Source organism: Chiloscyllium punctatum, chromosome 11 (assembly GCF_047496795.1).
Source record: "Chiloscyllium punctatum isolate Juve2018m chromosome 11, sChiPun1.3, whole genome shotgun sequence".
NCBI lineage: Eukaryota > Metazoa > Chordata > Chondrichthyes > Orectolobiformes > Hemiscylliidae > Chiloscyllium > Chiloscyllium punctatum.
The window spans coordinates 35,789,243-35,814,569 of NC_092749.1; the positions used below are offsets into that span (position 1 = coordinate 35,789,243).

Here is a 25,327-nt window from a genome sequence, read left to right on the forward strand (position 1 = left end):
AGCTTACCTATGCCATCTACCTCCACAGGTAAGAACCAGTATTATCTCTAATAGGCAAGTTATTTCCTTTGTTACACTCTTGCTCCAACATATTTATAAGATATCTTTAGGTTTTACTTGATTCCACTTGCCAATTTTTTTGATACCCTCTTTGCTTTCTTAATTTACTTTGTTATTTCATCCCCTGAAGTTTTGATACTCCTCTTGGATTTCTGCAGCATTGAGCTCTCTGTATCTGATAGAAGCTTACTTTGTTTGCCTTATGAGGTACTATATGCTCCTTGACATCCAGGGCATTCAGTTTTTGCAAGTCTCATAAATTCTCTTTGTAGGAAAATGTTTGTGCTGAACTGTCACTGTCTCTTCCTTAAATGTCCCCCATTCCTTTGACCCTAATTTGCCTTCCAGTATCTTATAGTCTGTTTTTGCTAATCACATCTCAGCTTGGTAAAATTGGACTTTCCCAATTGAGAATTTTGTCTCTTGGCCAGTCTGTGTCCTTTTTAATGACTGTGTTAAATCGAGCTTGATTATGATCACCACTGAAATGCTGTTCCAGTTTCAATCCTGAAAGCTAAATCTAGAATTGAATCTCTTTGACTTATGATTGACTGACTAGTTAAAAAAGTTCTTCTGAAGTTATTTTAAGAACTTGTTCCCTCTATAATTTCTTATGCTAATGCAATCCCAGTTAATAATTGGGTTGTTGAAATTCCCTATAATTATTTATTGTTTCTGCACGTTTCAGAAATTTGCCAATATGTTTGATCTCCATCTTCTGACTGTATGGGGACTACAGTGTACTCATAACAATATGGTTGCTTCTTTAACTTCAATTCAATTCATATGGACTCATTTGTTGATTATACTTCTTCAGAATCATAACAGCTTCTTTAATCAATAGTGTAATCTCCATTTTTGTACCCATTACTATTTCATATGAAAACCCTGGACCAGGAATGGTAAAGAGCCATTCATCCAGAATGAAGGGCTTATGCCCAAAATGTTGATTCTCCTGCTCCTTGGATGCTGCCTGATCTGCTGTGCTTTTCCAGCAACACACTCTCGACTTCCAAGTGGGTACCTTTACCTTCAGTTAATCCACTTTATTCCTTGTGTTGAATTATATACCATTAACCACTGAACACTTCACATTTTCACATTCTATATATGTTTACTTAATTTCTTGCTTTCCAGGTTAGCTTTTGAATTGACATTCAGGTTCACATCTCCCTGCCAAAACAACTTAAATCTTCCTTTAAAACTCAAAGCAAACTCTTCAGGATTACGTTAGTCCCAGAGCTCTACGTAGGGATTATAAATGTTCCAAAGACCAGTCCCAACAGCCCAGAATCTAAAGCCCTCTTTCCTGCACCATCTCTGAAGTACACATTCATCAACAAAATTCTTGCCACTCATGAGTAAGTAGCATTAAGAGTAGTCTGGAGATTATTACCTTTTGAGGTTCTTCTGAGGGAAAATGTTTTTACACAGTAACTAACGACAGCATAATTATGTCGAGCTAATAGATTTATTATTAGGTTGTCCTGGTCTATTGGACCAAAGGGCCTATTCGATTACTTAAGAGATGACTGGTGTTGGTTTAACCTGAGGATCGCCATGCCTCAGTCAAGGTGAGAGGTTGAGAAGAAGCATCCTTCATAGTAATCTCAGGCAGTGCAGGAATTGAGCCTGTGCTGTCGACATCACTCTGCATTGCAAACCTGTTATCCAGTCAACTCACCTAACTGGCCCCTAAGTTCTTTGTCATCATAGATCATTCCCTGCAAACATTTTCCCAGTATCAGAAAACATTTCTCACTGAGTCTGCTGCAATGAGAAAACTTATAAAGTTTAGAAAGGGAATGAGAGTCTGTTGGACTATAACCTGGGGTCATGTGATTTTTAAACGAAGAATGAGGGTCTGGTTTAAATGTTGAGTTCCATTCAACCTGTAGTTTACCTACACTGCCCCATGACATTCCTCATGTCGAAGAACAACTCCCCAATCAGCGGATAGCTTGGAATTCACTGACATCCCTTGTTCTGCAGCACCTTTAACAGGCTGTTGTTTACCCAAACAAGCACTGTCAATCCCGAGCTGCCCTATGCAGTTCCTGACATTTACCCCAGACATGGCACACAGGGAAAATTTGAGCACTACCGTGAGGGTAGGGACATTATGATTTTGCTGAATAGGGTGGTACAGAAACATTTCCTCTTCACCCTGGATGAGCAGACCATACCAGCCTGATTTGAGCTTGCCACCCAGCTTCAAGTAGTCTCAGTCATCTGGAGGAATGCACAGCAATGTAGGCAGGAAGTCAATGATATTCTCTACTCACCAAAATAAGTGCCACCATCTTCTCTCTGAAACCTCAAGCTCACTCATTCTCTGCTACTGTACTCATCTCCCACCTCATGCTCTGCCACTCTCATTATTCCCTGCAACATCTTCCTTCACTTGTGGTCACCCACCTCAATCTCCAACACCACTAACCTTGTGTGCCCTCTGAGTTGTCGACTCACTCACTCAGGATACCCTCCCACCCACAGTGAATGTAATAACTGCACCAATCATTTTTGTCTCCCTTACACCTGTCACTGTCTCAGTCCAGGTGGAAAACAACACCATATGGGGTATAAAGAGTCAAGACAGTTGGTGGGCCACCTGATATTCTCCTCCTCATCCATTATGTGGACAACATCCTGACCCTGACCACCCCAAAGCCATTGATCAACCATGTCCAATGAGCTGGGTTCCTGAGCCCACATTGTCCATTCTGCAGCATCACAGTAGTTATCAGTGTATCCTCAGGTGCAACATTAAAATGTAGAAGTGTCCAGTGTGTGGATTGGAGATGCACCATGAGGATCTTAGTTTAAAAATCACATGACACCAGCTTTTGGTCCAACAACTTTATTTGAAATCACAAGCTTTTAGAGCAATGCTCCTGTGTCAAGTTAAATGTTGGACACCAGTACCGGCTGTTCCACATCATCATGAGGGATCTTAGAAGCTGATACATATTGGATTCAATGTCCATGTGTGTGTGCTTTGAGTGGCTGATGTTCACGAGGTATGCCCTGAGGTGTTGTCTCCTGGTACCCAACAAGGAGGTTGATTGGAGCAAGCAATGAGCTGAATCCACCAGCTGCCTCCTATGGTTTCCATATCATAGTTTCTCAACATCTAGTGTGTTTGGTGGTCTTGGTAAGATAGGAAGTCAAATATTAATGTGGCAAGCTAGGTCATCAAGGCATTGAACAAGCAAAAATCCCCCATAACTGGCAACTTAATGCTACATGAATTCACCTAAAGCATAAAATTCGGAGTGAGCTGCTCCCATCATTGAGATCAGCCTCATTGGACTTTCTGCCTGCTTCTGCTATAAATCTCACTGTCGCTCAGTTTCTCAGACCCACGTAAAATTCTGACCATTAACTCTTTTACATTACAACTCATCAAAGGAGTTAATGTTCTTTGAATATCATATATTTGTACAGTTAATTCAATAGTTGAAAGTCATAGTAAAACATGGATTTTCTATGACCTAGGATTCTCTGACTTGATTTGAAGTCAGCCTTGCCAAATAATAACCCACATTTACTTCTGAACTAGGTCGAACAGTGCATCATGATTAAATAGTGCCTGTCTGAGTTTCCAATGAGAAGTGATTCATGATGATCAGCTCTGGTGTAAAATCCCAAGTGTAAACATTTGGTCAGCATGCTTTATACAATATACCTGCCAGGACATTCTTATGATTATTTTTAGTGTTAAAGTCTTAAGTTTAAATCTCCTAGGTACACTTTTGTAGCTTGCAAACTATTGATTCTAACAGACAGTAATACATTTCACTGTTCTCCAATGCCTCTGATCTAATTTATCATAGGTGAACAGTCACTAAAAGCTCTGTCTTAATTTGTAGACCTCACTTCAGCTCACCGCAGGAATCAGTCAAGTTAACCTGATCTGAACTGCTTTGAGTGCAATTATGTTCCAAGTATAATACGAGCAACATGGATAATGGGGATCTTGTAGATGTAAGGGCTGTTGCCCGAAATGTCACTTCTCCTGCTCTTTGGATGCTGCCTCACCTGTTGTGCTTTTCCAGCACCACACTTGCAACCTTATTCTCCAGCATCTGCAGTCCTCACTTTCATCCTTTGATGTAGCTGTATATCTGGACTTCCAGAAGGCATTTCGTAAAAAAACACACAAGGTTAATACACATGGTAAGCTCACATAGGGTTGGGGTAATGTATTACCCTGCATACAGATAAAAACAGAAATTGCTAACGAAATTCAGCAGGTCTGGCAGCATCTATGGGAAGAAAGCAGAGTTAATGTTTTGAGTTTGGTGACTCTTCATCAGAACTGTTGGGAGCTGGCAAAAACTGATATTTAGGCTCAAAGTTGAGGGTGTACCCAGTCAGGAAGAGGTCAGCAAATGGGTGAAGATGGAACCTGGAGAGAGAGAAATATGACAAAGATAGGTAAACAAGGTAAGGATAGAAGAAAAGCTGAATCAAGGATAATAGGGGGCTTTTGCCCGAAACGTTGATTTCGCTGCTCGTTGGATGCTGCCTGAACTGCTGTGCTCTTCCAGCACCACTAATCCGCTAAAGGTTCCTTCCCCTATTTTGGCTAACATAACAGCTACTAGTACTTCTGACGAAGAGTCATTGGATTCAAAATTTTTCCTTTGCTTTATTACTATGGATACTGCCAGACCTGCTGATTCTCTCCAACAATTTATGGCTTTGATTCAGATCTTCAGCATCTTTGTTATTATATTAGCTTGGATAGGGGATTGGCTAACCAACAGAGTAGAGAATTGGGATAAATATATTTTCTGGATGGCAAATGGTAAATAGAGGGGTGCCACAGGGTTTTGTCTTCGTGCAGTAACTATGTGCAATCTATATTAATAACTTCTATGCAAGAATAGAAAGTACTATAGCCAATTTTGCAGATGATACAAAAGCATACAGGAAAACAAGTTGCATTTGAAGCAATAACACACTTATAAATGGATACAGACTGGTTCAGTGAACAGGGTAAAATTTCGCAGATGAAGTTCAACCTGCATAACTGTGTGGTCATCAATTTTGGGCAGAGGAATAGAAAAGCAACTTATTACCTAAATGGAGAGAAACTACAGAGTGCTTCGGTGCAGAGAGACCTGGGAGTCCCAGTCCATGAATTGCAGATAACAATTGTGCAGGCACAGCAGATGATAAGATGGAAGTTTGGCATTCATTGCTAAAGGAATAGGGTATAAGAATACGGAAGTATTGCTGTATCTGTGGGGAGTTGGTTCAGCTCAGTTGGCTCTATTGATGGCTAACGAAATAGTGTGATGTCAACAGCATGGGTTCAATTCCCACCACTGGTTTGAAGTTACGATGAAGGACTCTCCTTCTCAACCTCTTCCCTTGCCTGAGGTCTGGTGGCCCTGAGGTTAAATTACCACCAGTCACTTCCCTCCAATAAGAAAGCAGGCCCAATGGTCAGGTAAGACTATAGTGATATGCATAATACATTGCTGCAAACGTACATGGCATTAGTGACACTGGACCTGGAGTACTGTGTACAATTTGTTTCCCTCACTTGAGGAGAGAAGTAATTGCATTGGAGACAGTTCAGGTAAGGTTCATTAGATTGATTCCAGAGATGAGGCATTTGTCTAAAGAGAGATTGATGAATTTGGGCTTATACTGTCTGGAGTTCAGAAGAATAAGAAAAGACATAATTAAGGTATATAAGATGCTAAAGGAAATTGACAAAGTAAATATAGAAAATAAGTTTCATCATTTTGGGCAATCTAAAATGAGAGCTCAGGATAAGGGCTAGCAGATTTAGAACAGAGGTGAGGAGAAATTACTCCTCAAAGGATTATGAATCTGTGGAACTCACTATCCCAGAGTGCAGTGAATGCTGAGGCATTGAGTAAACTTTAAGGAGGAGATAGACACACATTTAATTCATAATGGATTGAAGAGTAATGGAGAGCAGCAGGAAAGTGGAGTTGAAGCCGAAATGAGATCAGTCACAATTGTGTCAAATGGTGGAGCAAGCTTGAAGAGATGAATTACTTACACCTGCTCCTAATTCTTCTGTTCTTATGTCCAATGGAGAAAGAGCAAGAAAGTAGACATGAGGAGTTCTGGATCAGCCGTGATCCTATTGAATGGCAAAGGTGGCTCAAGGGGAAGAACTGCCTCCTCCTGTTCCAATTTCTTGTTATTGTATGGTTCCTTAGAGTCATAGTCATAGAGATGTACAGCATGGAAACAGACCCTTCAGTCCAACCCGTCCATTCCGACCAGATATCCCAACCCAATATTGTCCCACCTGTCAGCATCCAACCCATATCCCTCCAAACCCCTCCATTCATATACCCATCCAAATGCCTCTTAATGTTGCAATTGTACCAGCCTCTACCACTTCCTCTGGCAGCTCATTCCATACACATACCACCCTCTGTGTATACCACCTGTACACATACATTGCCCTTTAGGTCTCTTTTATATCTTTCCCCTCTCACTCTAAACTTATGCCCTCTAGTTCTGGACTCCACGACCCCAGGTCTATTTAGGGAAAAGACCCCAGGTCTATTTACCCTGTCCATGCCCCTCATAATTTTGTAAACCTCTATAAGGTCACCCCTCAGCCTCCGATGCTCCAGGGAAAACAGCCCCAGCCTGTTCAGCCTCTCCCTATAGCTTAAATCCTCCAACCCTGGCAACATCCTTGTAAGTCTTTTCTGAACCCTTTCAAGTTTCACAACCTCTTTCCAGTAGAAAGGAGACCAGAATTGCATGCAATATTCCAACAGTGGCCTAACCAATATCCTGTACAGCAGCAACATGACCTCCCAACTCCTGTACTCAACACTCTGACCAATAAACAAAAGCACACCAAACACCTTCTTCACTATTCTATCTACCTGCGACTCCACTTTCAAGGACCTATGAACCTGCACTCCAAGGTCTCTTTGTTCAGCAACACTCCCTACGACCTGACCATTAAGTGTATACGTCCTACTAAGATTTGCTTTCCTAAAATGCAGCACCTCGCATTTATCTAAATTAAACTCCATCTGCCACTTCTCAGCCCATTGACCCATCTGGTCAAGATCCTGCTGTAATTAGACATAACCCTCTTCGCTGTCCACTACACCTCCAATTTTGGTATCATCTGCAAACTTACTAACTGTACTTCTTATGCTTGCATCCAAATCATTTAGTAAATAACAAAAAGTAGAGGACCCAGCACTGATCCTTGTAGCACTCCACTGGTCACAGGCCTGCAGTCTGAAAAACAACCCTCCACCACCACCCTCTGTCTTCTACCTTTGAGCCAGTTCTGTATACAAATGGCTAGTTCTCCCTGTATTCCATGAGATCTAACCTTGCTAATCAGTCTCCCATGGGGAACCTTGTCGAACACCTTAGTGAAGTCCATAGAGATCACATCTACTGCTCTGCCCTCATCAATCCTCTTTGTTACTTCCTCAAAAAACTCAATCAAGTTTGTGAGACATGATTTCCCACGCACGAAGCCATGTCGACTATCCCTAATCAGTCCTTGCCTTTCCAAATATATGTACATCCTGTCCCTCAGGATTCCCTCCAACAACTTGCCCACTACCGAGGTCAGGCTCTCTGGTCTATAGTTCCCTGGTTTTTCCTTACCACCCTTCTTAAACAGTGGCACCATGTTAGCCAACCTCCAGTCTTCCGGCACCTCACTTGCAACTATCAATGATACAAATGTCACAGCAAGAGGCCCAGAGACAACTTCTCTAGCTTCCTACAGAGTTCTAAGGTACACCTGATCAGGTCCTGGGGACTTATACACTTTTATGCGTTTCACGACATCCAGCACTTCCTCCTCTGTAATATGGACATTTTCCAAGGTGTCACCATCTATTTCCCTACAGTCCATAGCTTCTATATCCTTTTCTACAGTAAATAATGATGCAAAATACTCATTCAGTGTCTCCCACATTTTCTGTAGCTCCACACAAAGGCCGCCTTGCTGATCTTTGAGGGGCCCTATTTTCTCCCTAGTTACCCTTTTGTCCTTAACGTATTTGTAAAACCCCTTTGGATTCTCCTTAATTCTATTTGCCAAAGCTATCTCATGTCCCCTTTTTGCCCTCCTGATTTCCCTCTTAAGCATATTCCTACTGCCTTTATACTCTTCTAAGGATTCACTCGGTCTATCCTGTCTATACCTTACATATGCTTCCTTCTTTTTCTCAACCAAACCCTCAATTTCTTTAGTCATCCAGCATTCCCTATACCTACCAGCTTTTCCTTTCACCCTAACAGGAATATACTTTTCTCTGGATTCTCATTATCTCACTCCTGAAGGCTTCCCATTTTCCAGCCGTCCCTTTAGTGGGCGGCACGGTGGCATAGTGGTTAGCACTGTTGCCTCACAGCGCCAGAGACCCGGGTTCAATTCCCGCCTCAGGCGACTGTGTGGAGTTTGCACATTCTCCCCGTGTCTGCGTGGGTTTCCTCTGGGTGCTCCAGTTTCCTCCCACAATCCAAAAAATGTGCAGTTTGGGTGAATTGGCCATGCTAAATTGCCCGTAGTGTTAGGTGAAGGGGTAAATGTAGGGGAATGGGTCTGGGTGGGTTACGCTTCGGTGGGTTGGTGTGGACTTGTTGGGCTGAAGGGCCTGTTTCCACACTGTAAGTAATCTAATCTAATCTTTATCTGCGAACATCTACCCCAATCAACATTCGAAAGTTCTTGCCTAATACCATCAAAATTGGCCTTTCTCCAATTTAGAACTTCAACTTTTAGATCTGGTCTATTCCTTTCCATCACTATTTTAAATCTAGAATTTAGGATCATGGTTGCTTGCCCCAAAGTGCTCCCCATTGACACCTTAGTCACCTGCCCTGCCTTATTGCCCAAGAGTAGGTCAGTTTGTGCAACTTCTCTAGTAGGTACATCTACATACTGAATCAGAAAATTGTCTTGTACACACTGAACAAATTCCTCTCCATCTAAACCCTTAACACTATGGCAGTCCCAGTCTATGTTGGAAAGCTAAAATCCCCTACCATAATCAGCCTATTATTCTTTCAGATAGCTGAGATCTCCTTACAAATTTGTTTCTCAATTTCCCTCTGACTATTAGGGGGTCTATAATACAATCCCAATAAGGTGATCATCCCTTTCTTATTTCTCAGTTCCACACAAATAACTTCCCTGGATGTATTTCCGGGAATATCTTCCCTCAGCACAGCTGTAATGCTATCCCTTATCAAAAATGCCACTCCTCCTCCTCTCTTGCCTCCCTTTCTATCCTTCCTGTAGCATTTGTATCCTGGAACATTAAGCTTTCAGTCCTGCCCATCCCTGAGCCATGTTACTGTAATTGCTATGATATCCCAGTCCTATGTCTTAACCATGCCCTGAGATCATCTGCCTTCCATATTAGGCCCCTTGCATTGAAATAAATGCAGTTTAATTTATTAGTCCTACGTTGTCCCTGCCTGCCCTGACTATTTGACTCACTTGTGTTCTCAACTGTACCTGTCTCAGATTGATCTCTTTCCTCATTATCTCATTGGGTCCCACCCCCCCAGCTTACTAGTTTAAATCCTCCCGAGCAGCTTCAGCAAATTTCCCTGCCAGTATATTAGTCCCTTTCCAATTTAGGTGCAATCTGTCCTTCTTGTAGAGGTCACTTCTACCCCGAAAGAGATTCCAATGATCCAAAAATGTGAATCCTTCTCCCATAAACCAGCTCCTCAGCCATTCATCTGCTCTGAATCCTATTCCTGCCCTCACTAGCTCGTAGCACCGGGAGTAACCTTGAGGACCTCCTTTTTAAATTTCTGCCTAACTCTGTCATCTCCCTTCAACCTTTTTTCTTTCCTATATCATTGGTTCCAATGTGAATAATGACCTCTCACTGGCCCCTCTCCCCCGTGAGAACATTCTGCACCCTCTCTGAACTATCCTTGATCCTGGCACCAGGGAAGCAACACACCATTCTGCTTTTTCGCTGCTGGCCACAGAAACGTCTGTCAATACCTCAGACTAGAGAGTCCCCTAACACAATTGATCCCTTGGAATGCCTCTTGGACCCCTCATTGAATTAGAGTCAATCTCAATATCAGAAACTTGGCTGTTCGTGCTACGTTCCCCTGAGAATCCATTTCCCCCCCCCCCCCCCCCTTAAATTTTCCAAAACAGCATACTTGTTCGAAATGGGTATAGCTACAAAAGACTCCTATACTAGCTGCCTACCTCTCTTACTTTTCCTGGAGTTAACCCATCTATTTGACGGCATCTGAGACTCCCCCCCACCCCCCCCCCCCCCGCCTTCCTATAACTGCCATCCATCACAATATGTTGTTGTTGCAAATTCCTCATTGCTTCTTACAGTCTCTCCAACCGATCCATTCGATCTGTTAAGATTTGCAACCAATAACATTTATGGCAGATGTAATCCGCTGTAATCCTTAAACTCTCTTTAAACTTCCACATCTGACAAGAAGCACATTTCACTCTACTAAAGGCCATATTTGCTTCTTCACAATCTACAGACCCAGAAATTAACACCGTCTTATTCCTTCCCAAACACTGCCCCAGGTTAAGTTAATAGTTATGGCTTATATTTTAAGTTTAATCAAGAGACACAGCTCCAAAAACATATAATCAAGAAAGAACCCACTCTACTCACTACTGCAGACTTTCTGTAGGTCACACTTAAAACAACAATACACTTATCTGCTTCTGTGCTGTGAACTTCACCCAACAGTTCCTCCAAGATCAGCTGTGAATTTCACTGTTTGTTAATTTTCTCGGACGCACTCCATGCGATCCATGAATTCAAACAGCAAAGGCTGTGACAGTTTCTTTCTTTCTCTCTCTCTCCTGCACTGACCTCACTGTGTGCTTCCTTTGTCTGTTCTTCTCCCTTTTAAAACTGCCATTGTCTTGACTTTTTTTTTCCAAAGTTCCAAAACAATGCAAACAAGGAGACCAAAACTATACAGAACTCTCGATGTGATTTCACCAATATCCCACAAAACATGAGTAAGGTTTTCTTCCTTTTATATTCCTATCCCCTTCATTTGTCTTCCTAATCATTTGCTGTATCTACATACTAACTTTTCATTGTTACATGTACCATGACACCCAAATTAATCTATACTGCAACATTCTGCAATCTCTCTAAATAACATACCTTAGTTTTTCATTATTCCTACCAAAATAAACAAATTCACATTTCCCCATTTTATAATCTGTCTGTCAAATTTTTGTTCACTTCCTGTATCTATTTATTTATTAAGGTCTTTGTAGACTTCTTGTCCCTCGTCCAAACCTATCTACCTTTGTATCATCAGCAAAATTAGCAACGATACAATCAGTCCTCTATTCCAAGTCATCGATATGTAAGTAACTGAGGCTCTGGGACTAATCCCTATGACTCTTCATTTGCCGACAAAAAAGTAATCCATCTCTACCCCTTTCTTTTTTCTGGTTTCTAACCAATCCTATATCCATGCTAATATGTTGTTCTCTACACCTCCAGATTCCAAGTGATGGTCACTAATGTATCTCTGCTTGCCTTAGCTGTAATAATATGTTTGGCTGGAGAAGCTGGAAGGAAGGTAATTAACATGCAAATTTAACAATTTGGGCTAAAAGATGGGAAGGAAAGAAGGGTGCCACTTTGGAGGATTGCCTGTGCTCTTTCAGGGTGGCTAGACAAAATGTTTAATATCCGCTTTGGGCTCAGCTGGTCTCTGAGATTCCCAACTCCTTCTCACCAAACTAGGGTCTTTGATCTCTTCCCAGAACACAATAAATAAACTTAACTACCTTTATAGTCCAGGAGATTTAAGCCTTCTTCATGACTGTGTATAGCCTCAGCAGTGGCCACGACTTGTTTTTGGTCCTGTTGCAACTAAAAGAGCTACTCGCCAATCTGATTGTTTGGCAGGTCTTGAGGGAGGGAGTGACTGATGTTGAGAAATGGAAATCCCACTCCCACTCAGAGCCAATCTCAGTGTAGTATTGCTGAAGAGCAGCCAGATTTAAAGTTGGTGAGCTGCTGACTGACTCTTTGACTGGTGGAAAAGGAGTACATTCTGCCACAAAATGTGAAGACTGAAGGTTCACTAGATGGATACCTGGGCTTGCAGGATTTCCTCATGAGAGATTGAGGAAACTGGGTCAGTATTCTCCAACATTTTGCAGAATGAGAGGTGATTTTACTGAAACTTTACAAAATTATTACCGGGCATTACAGTGTAGATGCAGATTGGATATTCCCCTTTACTGGTGAATCTAGAACCAGGGCTCATAGTCTCAGAATAAGTTGCAGGCCTTAACACTAAGATGATAAAGAATTTTTTCATTCAGGGAATGTTGAATTTGGAATTCTCTACCTCAGTTGGTACAGAATTATTGAGTGTGGGAGGCAGGAAGGTAATGAGGTAGTAGTATTATCAGTGGACTAGTAATCCAGAGACCCAGACTCTTCATGAATTCAAGTTCCACCACAGCAGCCAATGTGGTCTGAATTTGGTGAATAAACATATGAAAATAAAAGCTAGTCTCAGGTGGGACCAGCTAAAGATCATCAATTATCATACAAACCGAACTGGTTCATTCAAGTCCTTAGAAGGAAAATCTGCCATCCTCACCTGGTATGGCCATATAATACTTCAGATCCACAGCAATGTGGCTAATTCTTAAATATCATCTGAAATGGCCTAACAACCACTTAGTTGTATTCAATCACTACAAAATCTAACTGAAGGAATGAAACAAGGTAGACGACTCACAACAACCAAAGGTACCAGAAACACCAATGGAATCCAAAGCTCGGTCAGCCTTCCTAACATACGGGGGCTTGTGCCAAAACTGGGAGAACTGTTCCATAGACTAGTAAAAAAGCATCCTGGCATTGTCTGCAAGATATGACTCTATTAGCATGACTATGTCCCAGACACCACCAGCAACATCTTTGAGTAAATCCTGTTCCACCAACTGGTCAGACCTATCAGAAGTAGCAGCACAGTGGCATAGAGTTGGAAGGGTGTTTTTTAAAAATTCATATTTAGGAGGAGAGTATCACTGACTGGGCCAGCATTTATTAATTTCTTTTGCTTGAGTGTTTTTATGAGTTCAGGCTCAACCACATTATTGTGGATCTGAAGTCAGTTGGTAGCCAGGTAAAGTAAGACCAGGTAAGTATGAATGATTTCCTTCCATAAAGGACATAAATGAATCAGATGGGCATTTTTTACGACAATCAACATGGTTATATTTATGTCATTAGGCTGGTTTTTCATTGCAGATACTTTGGAATTCAAATATTGCAATATGCCACAATACCACCTCCCCAAGTCTTATGCTATCAGTTTAAACATGAGCAAAGAAACCTTCTAATGATTATTTCTCCACGCACCACTTGAGATGATAAATCTTTTCTTCTATGTTAAGAAAATAAATTCTAGGAGCAGGAGTAGACAATTAAGCCCCTCTAACCCGTGATCCCTGCATTCAAGTCATGAATATAGAATGCAAATAGTTGGAGCCTGAGGACAAAGCCCTGTGGAACCCAACTAGTTACACCTTGCCAGAGAAAAAAAAATTATTCCCAGCTCTCTGCTTTCTGTTGGTTAGCCAATTCTCTATCCAAACCCATGTGATCCTACTTTGTGTATTAACCTTTTGTATGGTACTTTATCAAGTGTCTTCTGGACATCCAGACTTATAACATCTCCAGAATCCCCATTATTCACCTTACTTGTTACATCTTTGAAGAACGCTAGATAATTTACCCTCAATGTTAAACATTGCTGGGAAGATATTCTGAGAGTGTCAACGGCACAGAATGTACTCTGGTCAGGTATTTGATTATTCCCCACCAGATTGAGGCTGGCATGAGAGGTTTGAAGATCGTGAGGGTTCATCGGGTCACAGCGTGGAGATCAGGTCTGGGTCAACGTCCTCGTCCTCTCCTGGTGCAGTCCATCACTACCAAGATAAGGAGAGAATCGTGGAAGCTTCCAGAATAGCTCATTCACCAGGGCTAGCCTCAGAAAAGATTTACAAGGATGTTGCCAGGGTTGGAGGATTTGAGCCAAAGGGAGAGGTTGAATAGGTTAGGGCTGCTTTCCCTGGAGCATCGGAGTCTGAGGGGTGACCTTATAGAGGTTTATAAAATCACAAGAGGCATAGATAGGATAAATAGACAAAGTATTTTTCCTGGGGTGGGGGAGTCCAGAACCAGAGGGCATAGGTTTAGGGTGAGAGGGAAAAGATACAAAAGAGACCTAAGGGGCAACGTTTTCATGCACAGGGTGGTAAATGTATGGAATGAGCTGACAGAGGAAGTGGTGGAGGCTAGTCCAATTGCAACATTTAAAACGCATCTGGATTGGTATATGAGTAGGAAGGGTTTGGAGAGATATGGGCCGGTTGCTGGCAGGTGGGACTAGATTGGGTTGGGATATCTGGTCAGCATGGATGGGTTGGACCGAAGGGTCCGTTTCTGTGCTGTACATCTGAGTCTAAGAGTGGCTCATTAGTACCACCATTGATTTGATTGGCTGTCTCCTTGGCATTACCATCACTGATGTCTCCTCCTTCCAACATCCTGCAGATGACCACTGACCAGAAACTGAGCTAGGACAACCATAAATACTTTTGCTACAAGAATAAGTTAAAGGCTGGGAATATTGTGGCAAATAATTCAGTTCCTGGCTTCTCAAAGACTGTCCACAATTTACAAAGCACAGCTCAAGGGTGTGATGGAATATTTTTCACTTGCCTGGATGAATGCAGCTCCAAGAACGCTTTAGATACCATCCAGGACAAAGTTTGACCCTATTGATCGTGCATTGATTGAGCCCATCTGATGCCTTTAGCATTCACATGCTCTCCCACCAAGGAAGGATTGTAGCAGTGTCTCCAAAATGCATTGCAACAACTCACTGAGATTCTTTTGACAGGACTTTCCAAACCCAGGACCTAGAAGGACAAAGGCAACAGAGCAATGAGAATATCATCACCTGTAAGTCTCTCTTTCTAAGCTTTACACAATCTAGAACTGGAACAGTAACATTTATACTTCATCGTCATTGGCTTAAAATCCTGAAATGTCCTTCCTAACTGTATATATCTGCACCACATGGAGTCCAGAGATTCTGGAAAGCATTTAACCACAGAGCAGTTATGGATGAACAATAAAAATTGGACTGGCCAGTGACACCCAGATTCCATGAACCCATAGAGTTATAGAGTCATAGAGTTGTACAGCATGGAAACTTCAGTCCAACTCGTGCATGCTGTCCAGATACCCTAAAATAATCTGGAATATATGCCAGCATTTGGTCCATATCCCTATAAACCCTTCCGATTCATATACCCATCCAAATGCCTTTTAAATGTTGTAATTGTACAGCCTCCACCACTTCCTCTGGCAGCACGTTCCATACATGCTCCACCCTCTGCATGAAAAAGTTGCCCCTCAGGTCCCTTTTAAATCTTTCCCCTCACCCTAAACCTATGCCCTCGAGTTTTGGACTTCCCACCCCAGGGAAAAGACTTTCACTATTTACCCTATCCATGCCCCCCATGATGTTATAAACCTCTATAAGGTCATCGTTTAGCCTCCAATTCTCCAGGGAAAACAACCTATTCAGCCTCTTCCTACAGCTGTAACCTTCCAACCTTGGCAACATCCTTGTAAATCTTTTCTGAACCATTTCAAGTTTCACAACATCCTTCCTATAACAATTCTGGCCACAGTATTCCAAAAGTGGCCCAGTGAATGTCCAGCTGCAATATGACCTCCCAATTCCTGTACTTAATGCACTGATCAATAAAGGCTAGCATATCAAATGCCTTCTTCACTATCCTATATACCTGTGACTCCACTTTCAAGAAACTAAGAACTTGCAGCCCAAAGTCTCTTTGTTCACTGACACTCATAAATTGAGTCAGAAATCAATACTTTTCAGGATACTAATGATGGTGGGGAAAAACAGCATGTAGGGAGATTATCATCATGATCTGTTTGAATGATGGAGCAAATTCATTTGGCAGAATGGCCTACTTCTACTTCTACCTTTATTTTGTATGATTCTATTTTTGTAACAATCAATGTTAAATATCAGAGCAGCTGTCTTGCATCTACCAGAAAGCAGAGAAACTTACTCAGATATTGATGAGTCCATGCAATTGCTACATCCAGCCAATAGATCTGACCTCACCGATGGTCAAGACTTCTTTTGTTCTGGGTTCTTCATCTGTTGATCTGTGTTCAAGTATTGGTTTCCACATAATTTTGCTGCAAAATGATTATTTTGTTTTTCTACACTCATTGCACATTTCTCTAAAAGCCAGAACTTTTTCAAAATTTATTGTTTTGCAGATTGTGTGCATCGCTGGCTAGGCCAGTACTGTGTTGCAGATTTTGAATTTCCTTCAGAAACTGGAAGTGAGTTTTGTGTTTCTTCCTACTTTCCAGCACTCTTACAGATTTCCTGATATGCTGATACAAAATTTGCCTTCCATACCTGGGGTTTTCTTGACTTTGTGTTTTACACTCACATTCTGTCCCTTCAGTCAGATGGGTTTGAGTTGTTTCACATCCTTTCAGTCAAGTGATAAGTATTATCTGTCATCAACACCATTTGAATAGGCTCCCAATGTCATTTCTCTTGTTTCCTCAAAGTCACAATTCCAAACCTAACTCAGACTCTGGGTATCTCTTCTGTTGGGGTAGAGGTGAACGCTGTCCATTACTGCCTTTTCATTTCCCCAGTGTTCTATATCCTCGTATTGAACTTAATTAACTCAAAAAAACAATGTTCTTGATGTGATTGCTAGGACAACAACAACTTATCCACTTTCTTTTCTCTTCCCAGCTACATATAAATTACAACCCAAAAATGAAAATAAAATAAAACACCATTGAATGATAGAATAGTTAGTTTTCATTTGATCATATATGTTAAAAAATCTGGCACTATTTTCAAATTAGTTGAATATTTTGCCAAACTCTTTTGGGATCCTTGGGGACCATTGGGTTTGTGGAAACCTTGGTTGAAAAACACTGATATAGAACTACTAGCAATAACAATGCATTTTTATGCAGCACATTTAACATAATAAAACATTCCATGGCATTCGACAGGAACAGAACAACATATGACATTGAGCCATATAGAAAATGTGATGGCTAAAGATCTTGTTCAAAGAGGTAGATTTAATGCAGAATTTGGATGTAGGTTTGCTCGCTGAGCTTGGAGGTTTATTTCCAGACATTTCGTTACCTTACTAGGTAACATTTTCAGTGGGCCTCATGCGAAACAATGCTGAAAATACCTGCTTTCTATTTATATGTTTGGGTTTCTTTGGGTTGGTGATATCATTTCCTGTGGTGATGTTATTTCCTGTGGTGAAGTCACTTCCTATTCCTTTTTCAGGGAGCTACAAATTTTCTCAAAACTCATTAATGCAGAATCTTAAAGGTGGAAAGCAACGTCGTAAAACAAAGACATTTATTGAGGGAATTCCAGGGCTTAGGATATCAGCGCCTGAAGGGACAGGCACCCATGGTGGAGGGATTCAAATTGTGTTAGCTCAAATGACCAAAATTAGATGAGTGCACATATCTTGGATGGTTGTGGGGCTAGAAACACGTATTTCTGGTATCTGGAGCGGTGAGGTCAAGGATGACTTTTAAAGCAATGGTGAGAGTTTTGAAATTATACCATAATAAAATGCTGCAATGTGCTTCAAAGGATTGTTCTGAAAACATCGTCATCAGGACATATAAAGCAACATTGGGTAGGTGGTCAAACAGATACATCTTAAAATGTCTGAAATAAAAGAAAAGAAACTGAGCAGTTTAGGGACAAATAATGGATCTTAGAATATCAGGCACTCCCAGCAATGGTGAAACAATTAAAATGGGATGCTCAAGAATCCAGAATTACATGAAGGCAGATATCAGTGAATTGTAGAATGGAAGGAAGTCACAGAGATAGGAAATAGGAATGCTATTGAGGGATTTGAAAACAGGGAATACAATTCCAAAGTTGAGGTGCTGCTTAAATAGGAGCCAATGTAGGTCAATGAACACAGGGATGACTTACGAAAAGGATTCGCAGAAGTAAGGATATATGCAGCAGAATTTTGATAACTTCAAGTTTACTCAGGGTAGGAAGTGAAGGTTGACTTAGTATGTATTGGAATGGTCAAATCCAGAGGTAACAAAGACATAGTTGAACATTCAGCTTCAGATAGAGTGAAGCAAGGGCATGGTTGAAAAATATTAGCAAGGTGAAAGTTGGTCATTTTAGTGACAATAGTGACTTGTAGTCCGTGACTCATCTCAGAAATAAATATGACACCAACATTTTGAACAGTCAGCTGCAGCCTCAGACAAATACCAGGGAGAGGGATAGAGTTGGTATCTAGGGAACAGTGTTTTAACCAGGGGATGAACATAATACCTACAGTTTTAAAAAATATTTAATTTAAGGAACGCCTGCCGACTCATTTTATATTGGACATGAGACAAGCATCTGATAATTTCACAATGGTAGAGGAGAGACATGGGTGGTGAGATGGAGCTGGGTGTCATGAGCACACATGTGAAAACATATTTCAGATGATATCACTGAGGGGCAGAACATACATGAGAAATATGAGGGACCAAAGATAGATCCTAAAGGGACGTCAGATGTAATGGGATGGGAGCAAGAAGACAACAAAAATGAAGATTATATTCTGACTCTAATTTGGTATACAGTAGTGAAATCAGGTGAGTGTAGGCCCATTCAACTGGAAATAAAGGAGTATAAAAGTTGCTGTGGTAAACCAAATTAGAATTTATAGACATGTCAAGAAGGATGATAAAGGATACTTTACATTTGTCACAATCACATGTGATGTACTTTGTGACTTTGAGAAGAGCTATTTTAGTTTTGTGACAAGGGAAAAAGCCTATTGAGAGGGATTCAAAAATGGAGTTCGAGGAAAGATGTGCAGATTTGGATGGAGAAAACACATTCAAGGATTTTGGAAAGGAAAGGGAGATTTGAGAAGAAGTAGCAATTTGTAAGGACAATGGTCTTAAGGATTTATTTTATTTTGGAAGAAATTGTAACAGCAGAATTAAAATAGAGTCGAACAGAATTTGAAGAAGACAATTTGAGTGTTCACATTTTAGTGGGAATAGAGTCAACAGACCAGGAAGTGGGTGTTATACATCATCTTGTTGAGGACCTAAGGGGAAATAGGAGAGTACATTGAGAAAGAGGTGAGTTTTGATCTCGGGCATGGGACAACTTAGATAAATTTGACTCAGTTAGCGAGTGCAAATGAGAAGTAATTGAGGCAGTATTACATTTGCATTCCAGGGTGATTCTGAAAAAGTGAATGTTTGTGAGCAGGACAGCAGTATTGAGAAAATCTTATCATTATCTGCTCTATTTTATCTGTCATCACTCACTGTCCAGTCTGATTACATGGAATCAACTTCACTTTTTTTTTGTTGTGAGACATATCAACACCTATACCCAATATAACTTTTGATCAAGCTTCATTGTAAACGAACAGTGTTTCAATGCTACCTTCACTTTCAGAGAGCATCACGGATTTTGAGAACTGAGATTAATGGGCACCTCCTGTGGAAGCAGTTTAGTTTTTTGCATAATTAGACAAAAAAAACCATGGGTCCTTGAGATACAACAAAACAATGAATGTCATTTTAAAAAATACTTGCTGCCATGTGCTGGACTTACTTTAATTGGAAGGCATAACACTGAGTTGTTATCAAGCGACATTTCACTTATATACTTTCATATAATTTTAGGAATTGCAAGTGATGTGCTGTTTATTGGATCACAGAGAACAAATATAAATGAATCATCGGATACAATTTATCCATAATGGTACTCAAGTGTTATGCATCTGCATGAGATGTGCACCTCATGTCACATACGACCAGCTAGAAGAACAGTGAAACTGGGAGTGACTGAAGTATGTATGAATATATCTGATGGGTTGAGGCAGGGATGATGAATCATAGATAGATGCTCAGACAGAAGTGGAATTGGGCATTCTCAATAAGATACCCAGACACATTTAACTGATAGTTTTGTTTCATCTGAAACAATGAAGCAAAAGAAAATGCTTGACTTTTTATCACTGAACAGTAATTACTTTGCTGTTGTATGTGTATTCTGATTGGCTGCTATTTTCGATCCTTCATTAGTAACTGCAGAAATGTAATCTTCAGCAACTTGAACAAAGTGATAAGTATATTGTGTCTTGTACTAACCCAGGTGGACCAGAAGCTTTCATGTTTGATTCTTGGTTGTCTTGAGTTAGTGAAGCTCAACCAGACCAAGGGTTTGGGTCTACACTTGTCTCCCAACTCTAGCTTAGGGTCCAGCACCAGAACTGAGAGATCTGTTTTCTTCGTTCGTGGGATGAAGAAATTGCTGGCTCTGCCAGTATTTATTGCCTATCAATAATTATTCTGGAGAAAATGGTGGTGAAGTGCCTTCTTGAATTACTTCATTCCTAGATTAGATTAGGTTCCCTACAGTGTGGAAATAGGCCCTTCGGCCCAACAAGCCCACAGCGACCCTCCAAATAGTAACCCACCCAGACCCATTTCCCTCTGACTAATGCACCTAACACTCTGGGCAGTTTAGCATGGCTAATTCACCTGATCTGCACATCTTTGCACTGTGGGAGGAAACCCACACAGACACGGGGAGAATGTGCAAACTCCACACTGACTCAAGTCAGGATGGTGTGTGACTTTGAGGGGAACCTGCAAATAGAAGTTTCCATGCGTCTACTGCCTTTGTTCTTCTTGATGGCAGAGTTCAAGATCTAGAAGGTGCTGCGGAAGAATGAGTTAGTGAGTTATTGCAGGTCCCTCTTTGAAATGATACACATTGTTGCCACTGCACATCAGTGCTAAAGAGATTGAGTGTTACAGGAGGGGATTGAGGTGCCAATCAAGCAGGCTGCTTCGCTGTGAAAGCTTCTTGACTGTAGTTGGAGCTACATTCATCCAGGTATGTGTTGCACTGAAGCTTAATGAAGCTTTGAATCGAACAAAAGGTGAACAGTAAAGGCTTAGGTTCTTGCCATTATACGTCAAGGGACTGGAACTGCTGTAAAGTACCTTGGACTGTATATATCAAGAAATATGTATTAAAATGTAAATACAATCTGTGTCTTAAGTGGGTTAGGCACTGAAAGGTGTTACATGCTGAATTTAACCATATTGATCTGTGTGCACCACATTTCAAATTAAATTGTAAGGTAGCTTTATAATTGTAATAAATAAAATGTATTTTTGGATAAAAATACATCCTCTGTGTTATCAGACAGGTATTAACTAGATTTTGCTTCTAAGAACATAATAGGAGCAGGAGTAGGTCATTTGGTCCCTCAAACGTGCCCTATTATAGAGTCATACAACATGGAACAGACACTTTGGTCCAACTATTCTCATTGACCATTTTGACATTCAACAAAATAATAACTGATATGCCCCAGGCTTCAACTCCTCTTTCAAGCCAACTCACTATAGCTCTCAACAACCCTATATTTCAAAAGTATAAATCCAAACCCACAACCACTTCCATCTCGAAGCACAAGATATATGGCAACACCACCTTCAAGTTCCCTTCCAAACCACTCAATATCCTGACTTGGAAATATATCAGTGTTCCTTTACTGTTGCTGGGTCAAAACCTTGGAATTCCCTCCCTAAGAGAATTATAGGTCAACCCACAGCAGATAGACTGCAGCAGTTCAAGAAAGCAGCTCACCACCATCTTCTCAAGGGCAACTAAGGATGGGCAATAAATGCTGGCCAATCAAGGACATCCACATCCTACAAATGAATTTTAAAAATCTATTGACCCCCTCTTTAAATACTTTGAGGTCCTTCACCTCCCGGTTTTAATTGAGAGTCTCCTTATTTTGAGAATCCCCCCAGTCGTGGAAATACCTTCTCAACATTTTTCTTGTCAAGGCCTCTTAGAATCTGGTATGTTTCAATAAGATCACTTCTCGTTCTTTAAACCTTCAATGAATAAAAGCCTGACCAGTTTAGTCATTTTTGAAAAGTCAACTCTTCATTCCAGGAATCAGTCTAGTGAATCTCATTTGAACTACCCCCAATGCCAGCACATTCTTTCTTGATTACAACACCAAAAATGTACACTGTACTCCTGTTGCTGTATCACCAACACCTGGTGTAGTTGTAACAAGATTTTCCTACTTTTAAACTCCAAATCCCCACCAACTTAGGCAAAAATATCATTTGCGTTTTTGATTACTTGCTGCACCACAACCTAATTTTGTGTTTTATGTACAAAAATAGCTAAATTCCTTTCCGTTTTTGAAGTTTCACCATCAAAATAGTAGTCTGCATTAACTCTCATACTGTGAGTCCCTGGCTTGTGCAATAAGCCCTTTATGTGGCACCTTATCAATACATGTACTCAGGAGTGCCATTGAGGCTGTGTGGTTTAGAATATTCAAGGCTGAGATAGACAATTTCTTAATGTGTAAGGAATCAAGGGTCATGGAGTCTCAACAAGAAAGTGGAACTGAGGGTTATCAGATCAGTCATGATTGAAGTGAAAGGCAGATCAGACTCAGAGAATCTGTACAGTGCAGAACGAAGCCACTTAGCCCATCAAGTCTGCCCTGATCCTACAAAAGGTATTCCATCCTGATCCACCCCATCCCCATAACCCGACATTTATCATGGCATCCACCTAACGTGCACATCCTTGGACACTCTGGCACAATTTGGCATGGCCAATCCAACTAATTTTGCACTGAAGGAGGAAACTACCACACTCAGTGGAAACCCATGCAGGCACGTGGAGAATGTTCAAACTCTGGTACGTGATCCCAGGTCCCTGGTGCTGTCAGCCAGCAGTGCTAACAATTGTGTCAGAGTGCAACTCAATGGGAAATTGAATGGCCTAATTCTGCACCTATGTCTTATGGTCTTCCTCATTATCCTAATGTGGGATATAGGTAAATTAATGTTACTTCTGCAATTATGCAATTCCATCTTACAAAGTAAAATGAACTCACACCAGTGTGTAATTGTTTTAGCCAAGAGCTGAGTCAACAAGAATGGAAATGATGTGGAGGAAATATAGAATTGTTTTTGTATTAGTTAAAACTGTATGTCAGAAGGTAGACATTATGGGCAAGTAGATAAGATGTTGTGAGGGGATGAAGTTAAGCTAGATACGCCTGTACAAACAGTAGATATAAACATGTGCTTCCCACTTTTACAAAAACACAGGAACAAACCCCAATTAAAAGGGTCATAGGGATCAGAACGGCCTCGGGAAAGGCACAGATGAAGGGGGTAGATAATGATGAAGAAAGAATAATGCCTAACAATGACCTATGGCAGGATAAGGTCAAACAGCCTTGTGAGACCAGAAATAAGCATTTTATCACAGACAAGGCCGGATAAGGCAAGAGGTAAACAGGGGTAATGGGGGCCGGTCTTAGGGAAGTGGACGATGTAAGCAGGGGAGGGAGCAGTGTAAAACAATAGACATCAAATCATATAAATGTTATGTATGAATTGAATTTAGTGTGTGTATGTCCCTTGCCGTGTAGGGAAGTGGACATCACACCCACTTGCAAGTGTAAAATAAATGGCACTACTGATTCAGATCTTGTCTCGGACTGAAATTATTGAAGTGAGTGGGCTATGTTTCTCACACTAAGTAATGGTAAGGGGGAACCAGTCATTGTGGTAAATTTCTAAAAGCTTTTAAAAAAGTTCCACGCAGCAGATGATTGAACAAAATTTTAGTATATCGGATGAACAATAATATATTGGCATGTATTGGGGATTGTTTAAAAGAACGAAAACAGAGGGTAGGAATGACTTCTTTTGAATGAGTCATAACAGATATACTTCAGCATTTTCTGCATTTGTTTCAGGTTTCCAGCATCTGGAGAATTTTGTTTATTGTCACTGAGTTTGTTGAAGTTAGAAGTTGATAAATTTATAGATACAAAATATCACCAAAGCATATGGGACTACAGAAAATGGCGTTGAATTACATGATCTGCTTCTTCATTATGTGTCGCGATCGTTAGTAATCAATGATTTTAATGTAATTGTTCTGGTGTTCATAAATCAAATTAACTAAACGGATAGTATCACTCGCCACCGATAAAAACAATTCGAGCAATACATTGCTGTTTGGGAAGTGGTTAGCAGAGCCACTTCTGTTGAACACACTCTCACGTTCACAGAACTCATCTCTGCTGTCTCCTTTGGTTGGTTCAGCAAAGCCTAAAATAGAATCTCAGCACGTCACGCATGTGGTCACCAGAAATCTCCTGACACAAAACGAGAGCCAGGAAGAAGGGGGAAATACGTAAACGCGATCAAATGTCTGAGATGTGCCTTGCCTCCAAGAATAAATGACGCGTATTCTGTAAACGTGCAGAAACATTGATTTTTGAGCAGACGAGGAGCAGTGTCCACACAAGAGAGATGGTGGCGGTCAACTTGAATCTTCGCCTCCCATTGGCTGCTGGTGATTTCATCCCCGCAACATCTGGGCACAAGCTGCTCCCATGGACAGGATGGGGGTGGGGGGGGAGGAGGAGGGAACAACCTCCGTGACGACACAAACGATTCTGACCAATGATAAATGAATGATGCGAAAAGAAGGCGGACTTTGAATGAAAATAAATTATATGTTTGAGGACCAAGCTAGGCCGGTGAAAAATTCAGGACCGGAGTTTCCGGATTTGAAGCGGGCGGAGTGAAAAAACACACACGCAAAAACCCTATCACAAGTTTGGTGGCTGCGCCCGCCCGCTCATTTTGGTGAAGTGAGCGGTCGTGGCGTCTGTTTCTTTTTTTCGGCTCGCACTTATTTCTTGTTTTTTTTGAAAAGGATAATACTTGATGTCCGCCTGAGACGTCACAAAAATGTCTGAAATTGTCCGCCGCTGTCAGCTGCAGGCACTGATGAGGAGCAAGATAGTATAAAATCGTATTCTGAGAAAAAAATACTTTTTAAAAAAAAAATTAAAAATTGCCCTCACGTATAATTCTGAAATCGGGAACTTACGAGACGAGGCAGGAAAAAAAAAGAGGAGTAAGTAGCCAGGTTTAAATATCTGGGAGGGTCACCACAAATGTACTTGTCCCCCCATCCGCTTCTGGCCCTCCTCCATCTCCCCACTCCTCCACCCTTTCCTCCCTTCACCGCCTCCATTCCA

At 41.1% G+C, this 25,327-nt stretch overlaps 1 protein-coding gene across 3 annotated transcripts in view; it reads left to right on the forward strand.

Annotated features, from left to right (window-relative positions):
• Positions 1 to 15,055: 15,055 nt before the first annotated feature.
• Positions 15,056 to 25,327, forward strand: part of ppm1ba (protein phosphatase, Mg2+/Mn2+ dependent, 1Ba) — a 200,362-nt gene continuing 190,090 nt past the window's right edge. The window contains exon 1 of one of the 3 annotated variants that reach the window (XM_072580621.1): positions 15,056 to 15,074. The gene's annotated coding sequence lies outside the window, so the exon portion shown is untranslated. Of the gene's footprint in view, positions 15,075 to 24,894; positions 25,204 to 25,327 lie in introns of those variants that run through there. The other 2 variants (XM_072580619.1, XM_072580622.1) reach the window with 2 other exon arrangements.